Genomic DNA, 6,519 nt, shown 5'->3' with positions numbered 1-6,519 from the left:
AATGTTTCTTAAGATAGCTAATTATACTTTTGGCACCGTTACAAATCAATAGTGAATGGACCGTATGTGTTTCTTACTTGTTTGATTGGCCAGTTGGTTGTTGTTTATGCTCATTACAACAAGACATTGTAAAAAAACTGCGAAATTTAAATTTGAACAAAATACCTAATGTCTCTTATAAGTGCCTCTTATGCCTAATTGAAAAATGTGTCTCAGTAAAAATCCAGAACAATTAAAGGAGTTCTGGAAATGATACAACACTTGAGTGCATCATTCTAATACATAATCCTGCAAAAATAATTGACATGATTAAGTCCTACGGGGCACCTGCTCATTGCACCGTTCCCGGTCGGAACCTGTTCCGGTGCCCCGAAGTTCTATACCATGTCATGTCAACTATTTTTGCAGGATGATGTAATAGGATGATGCATTGTTCTGTGGAAATGTTGTTGTTATATTGATCAAAAACCCATATAGGAGGGCCAAGGAACCCCAACAGGATTTGGAATATCTCCGGTAAAAATCAACCATATTTGTCTGACAGTTGAAAATAGCATAGCATAGCATAGCATTACGGGTCTGTACCACGCTGTAGGGGGTGCCACAATGGTCAATGTCAATGCAATATTCTTAGACATTGTGTTTGTTGCCCGGTACAACTAAAAATATCTAAGAACGTAAATTTCCACACTGTGCTCCAAGGCTACGCCCATACAGTCCCGCGGGGATTTGGGGGAAGTTTTTTTTTTGTTTACTAGTGGCGAACCCACGCGTAAGTATTATTATTTGTTCAAATATTTTGGAGGTTAGGCTTGGAATTTGAAATATAGTTTTTTTATAGCTAAAATTACGCATCTTTATTCGGTTCGTGGTTTCGAAAATCAAATTGTTCAAAAAATGTTAAAAGCGCCCCGTTGGAAAATTAAAAAAAAATAAGCAGAGTAGGGGAAAGAGGGACATGGCGACCATATGGGACAAGAGGAACGATCGTTATTCTTACAATTTCGAATATGAGGAATTGTTACTAGCAATGCAAATAGTTAATTCTACTACCACTGTTGGAGCTCCGTCGCTCAACTGAATCTGGCAGCACTTGTTAAAATCGTTTGACAGGTTGCTTTGACCCAACTTTGGCGCGCAACGGCAACCGTTGCTGCGATCGACTAGAAAGAAGGAGAGGGAGAGAAAGCGCGCGAAACCTGGTGACGTGAGCGCGTGGAGAAAATGTTCTTGAACAGTCTGTTTACACTCGCGGCAGAATCAACATTTAGTTCACTCTAGTGTTAAAATTAGTTAATAAATCTAGTTTAGTGAATTCCGGAGTTCTTCTTCTCTCCATCCACGGCCCAGACAACTATTCCGCTCCATCCACGGCCCAGACAACACATAACCGCCAAAGCGACGTAAACGCCACGGGACACAAGATTGAATGATGTTTTTGTCAAATCCTTTGTTATCTTATAACGTTTGGAGTGCCCAAAATAAGACTTAGGGTTCGTTATAAGTTCATTTTATCAAAATGACATTTTTCCTAGATCAGTAGTGTCCCTTCCAATAACTTGCACCTATTTTAAAGTATGATTTATCTTTTAGTTATTTTTGTTGAGAGCTTTTAAAAAATCTTGTTCATCAGTTGGAGCAAGTGTACAATATGGCTTTATCCATAAGTACGTCACGCTAAAATCAGCCAAAATTTTCCACCCCTCCCCCCCTTTGTCACGCTTTTCCTATACTTACAACACGCAATGTCACACTTGCTCAGACCCCCTCTCCCCCCCCCTAGAGCGGGACATACTTTATGGATGACGCCTTAAGAATGGAAAAAATAACGAATTGCTACAACAACATATTTTATTGGAGAAAATATATACATAAAAGTAGGGGAAGGTGGGGCAAGACGACCATATGGGACAAGAGGAACAATCGCTCGTACGGCCGTAATATTTACAATTTTAATTATTTCCAGTATGAGGAATTCTTGCTAGCAATGCAATTAACTGATTCTACTACCACATAACCGCCAAAACGACGTAAACGCCATGGGGGATAAGATTTAATGAAGTTTTTTTCAAAACCTTTGTTTTCTTATAATATTTGGAAAGTACAAAATAAGGCTTAGGGTTAGTTTTAAGGCTCATTTTATCAAAATTCTTTTTTTCCTAGATCAGTAGTGTCCCTACCAATGACTTGAACCTAATATAAAGTATGATTTAACTTTTGGTTATTTTTGTTGAGAGCTTTAAAAAAATGTTGTTCAGGTGGGGCAAGTGTACCATATGTATTTTTAGTATGGAAAAAAAATACGAATTGCTGCAACAACATATTTTATTGGGGAAAAAATACATAAAAGTACTTAAAAACTGATAAACAATTGTTAAAAAAAATTGTTCATACAAAATATAGTTAATTATGAAAATTTCCTTTTTTCATCTAAGTAATTTATTTTTTCGTGAAAACGATCAATTTTTTAGTGAAATATTGTTATTTAATCTAAAAATGAATGAAACGTTTCAAATACATTCTAATCTGATTTATATTTTTCAAAGTTTATCCCTCCCACTGTACTTAGGGACCATCCATAAACCACGTGGACACATTTGTTTTAAATTTCTGACCCCTTCCCCCATTTTAACAATAGTCCATACAAAAAAGGTAGGAGCGTGGAACGTGGTCAATCGCCAAACCCCCCTCCCCCATTACATATATTCACGTGGTTTATGGATGATCCTTTACTTTTCGTGTAATTCTCAAATAAAAAATTACAGAATCGAAAAATAAAACTTTTCCGTAGTACAAGGTCTGAACTTTCAGCACTTCCAGCACTCAAATGGGTGTTAAAACATTAGACGTTTCAGCACTTGTATTGAAAAGTTATACATTTAAAAAGCATTTTCATTTGAATCAACTAAACACTTGGACGTTTGACTTAAAATCTTATTCAAAGGATTGTTTTGCATGGTGTTTTGCGAAACAATTTATGCTGGAATTTATTATTTTTTTAAGGTTTCTTAAAATAAAGTAAAAATTACTGTTAAAAATTATAAATTTTGGTAAATCTGGAAACTCTGTCAAAATTTGAAATTTGAATTTTTGAATAATTGGGCAATTTCATATTAATTTTCTGAGCCGGTGATCATAAAATTGGATAAAAACAATTTCGGAGGGATTTGGAAGTTTAGTTATGGCAAGAAGATATGGTAACTCTTTCATAAAGAAAGTACTAAAATTTGTCGAGTCGTATAAATGTAAGGAAAAAAGTGTTGCTTTTCCCGATCGTCAAATAAGACATTTTTACCTCTAATCAGTCGACTTAGCCACCTTGACTTAGTTTGCCCTCTCCTCCCTCTTCCTTTTCTCAACCACAGTCCCCATCACGACTCTAAGCCGAACAGAATCCACGAACGAAGAAAAAAATCTCTATTCTTATCGGATGTGCGCCAAATCCCACTGTTGAGTTTAGTGTAGGGGTACACACACACACACACACACACACACACACACACACACACACACACACACACACACACCACACACCACACATGAGCAAACGTTTAGCCGTTTAGCCCAGTCGACTGGTCGACTGAGCAGATGTTTGTTTTTTGGGGAAAGGCAAAAAGCCAAGGAGCAACCAAAAAACTGGCGCGACCGCACACAAATAAACTTTACAAGTTCTCAAGAGAATAAAAAGAACTTTATTTAATTGTTTGTAAAAAAAAATATTTTTGTGAAAAAATATAAAAATTAGCAACATAAATGAGTTAAAACAATATTTTCAGATGCAAAAAAGCAGCGAAAATTACGTTTCCACAATTTCCGAGAGAATTCAGCAGTAGACTACAAATTGAGACGTCAGCAAGAGTAAAAAAACGGTTTGCGCGCCAAAGTGTTGGCGTTAGCGAGGGCAAAGTCAGCGACGACGATCTTGTAAAAAAAAACAGCCTACTAAGCTCGACCGTTCAAGAGTCGGTGGTTTTTTTTCGGAGTAAGACTTGATGTATATGTAGCAATTTGATTAGGATCACTTTCGTAGACGTGAAAATTGATTCTCGAGAAATTTATGAGGTTTTTCTTCCCCAGACATGGTGCCTAATAGTAAGTTCAGGCATGTACCGTGCATTACAGTAAAAGTCCGGCAGAAACACCCAGCTATTCTGTTTGTATTGCAGCACGATGCGATCGAAAAAGTTCACCAAAGTTCTGCTAGTCCTAACAGGGACAATCGCTCAACTTCAATTTGGACACTCAAGCTGCACAAGCAATCCAGCCAAGTTCGATGACTTTGTGCGCCCCTTCGTCGAATCCCGCAGGTATCGAATAAGCAATTGTTCTTATTCAGTTAGTCGCCATCACGACGTGGAGCTTCATAACCTAAGCTCCACGATGATCCGATCCGGCGAACAGGCCTGTGAAGTCTACACTCTTTGGAGCGATACTAACGGCACACTTAGAGGACACTTTAGCTTAACGCAAACGCGTGAAGACGAAGGCAGCCACATTGCCGGATTTGAGTTGGAGGTGTTCCCTAGAAAGCTCCACCTGCACAAGTGCTGCATTGGAGGAGGCATCATTTACTACGAGTTTGATCTGGACAGTGAAGCTCCGTTCGATGCAGCGGATCGCTTTTTGAAGAGTACTCGGGGCTGTGATCTGGAGGGACTACGTCTGATGCTGCCTTCGCCGAAGCGCATTTGGATGGTTGCTGTTTTGTTTGTGGTGGGGGCCTTTGTCGCTGTCCAATTGATGGCTGTACCGAAATTGTTTGGCTATCGAAGAGATCACAAATAATTATAATGCGCCCATTCAGATGCTGTGAAGACCTCTGAGCTCCGATATGAATAAGCTTACCGCCATTTTGAACGCCTCAAGACCAACAAATATCTCTTAGCCATGAGATATCCGTACAACGAAGCAAAACAAAAAAATACGGACAAAACTTTTTGATTACCGCTTCTATGATTAAAGAAGACGTTTTGCACCATATACCTATATGTCTACACGGAGAAAAAAGAGTTCCCAAAATCGTGAACAAGCGTTCATGAAAACCGGAACCACGAACAAAGTGTTCAAATTGCATGGTACGTTTTTCAAAATCGTACCATGGGATTTGAACACTTTGTTCGCGGTTCCGATTTTCATGAACGCTGGTTCACGATTATGGGAACTCTTTTTTCTCCGTGTACCTGTCCTTCCAAAACATTATTAAAATACAGTCCGGACTCGATTATCCGAAGGCCTCGGACAAATTTCACTTCGGATAATCGAGTCTGGACTGTTTTCAAAAATCGGTTATTTGATAACTGGTTTTCTGATCAATGTGGTCTTTGGCAAATTTGTAGATATTGCATAGTTAAATACTAAAAATACATGGCCCTTTTTTTAATCAACTTTTCACATAAAACATTGTATTGCAAAAAAAAACATTTTTGGAAAAGTTTCAGCATGACAAAAATTGCATCTTTTGGCCTGTGGTACGAGTTGGCGAAATTTATTCGGCAGTGTTGCCAATTTTTCGAAAAATCATTTTTAAAAAAGGTGGAAAAAAAATACAACTAACTTGTATGTTTATATTTTAATTAGCAATCAAAAAGACTCTACAGCAAATTTTATATAGTCTACCGTTTTCAAGTTATAGCCACTTATTTTTATTTATTTTTTTTATTTTTAAACGTGACTTTTTTAACCTGACCAAACTCTGAACTCTGAAAATATTTTTTTTTTTCGAAAAGATCAGCAAACTTCCTACATTTATTAAAAGACATTGAAATTTGAAATCAATGATTGTTGTGATACAGCCTCTGAAAGAAAAGCAAACAGGAAAAATGAAGCTTTCAAGCATCACCAAATTTACTTTTGTTAGTTATCTGTGCTATTTTCAATGATAATAATTTTGAAATTTAAGAATCAAGGCTTAAAATACAAATTTTAAACATTTTCAAATATTGGGCTAGATTTTTATGTTCAGAAATTATTTCCATTTTTAGCATTGCAAATCGTAACTTTTGGTACCCCAAAAAGTATAGATCATAGCTTAAATATTCAAGTTATCGCAGTTTTAGTGAAAAAAGTTGTTTTTTCTCGTGTTCGTCATTTTCCCGTTTGGTACGCAGCACGTCGAAGTTATTATGTTTAAAAAATCATATATCTGAATCCTGTTAATGAGCATGAGCATGAGCATGAGAGACAACCCATGGTTGTCCTTCTCCGTTGCTGAACAGGACCGTAATATCCTATCAATACAGCCGACCATACGCTTAAACGATCTAATGGTATTTCCCTTATCAACAGCATGTATGAATGCGCTGAAAAGATAAAACATCACGATCATCAAAACTAGATCTGGAGCAAATAGGTAACAGTCGTTGGCCACCAACGGCGCCCGCCATGTCAGTTTGTAGATCTCGGGGGATTGGGACGGGAATGTTAGTTAGCACAGGTTGCTACCAAGGGTGGGTTCTATACGATATCCACACCCCCACGTGTGCCGGAAAACTACGTCTACTTGGGATTTTGTTAGTGGGT

This window comes from Culex pipiens, unplaced genomic scaffold (genome assembly GCF_016801865.2).
Source record: "Culex pipiens pallens isolate TS unplaced genomic scaffold, TS_CPP_V2 Cpp_Un0013, whole genome shotgun sequence".
NCBI lineage: Eukaryota > Metazoa > Arthropoda > Insecta > Diptera > Culicidae > Culex > Culex pipiens.
Note: the sequence above shows the minus strand (reverse complement) of the source record.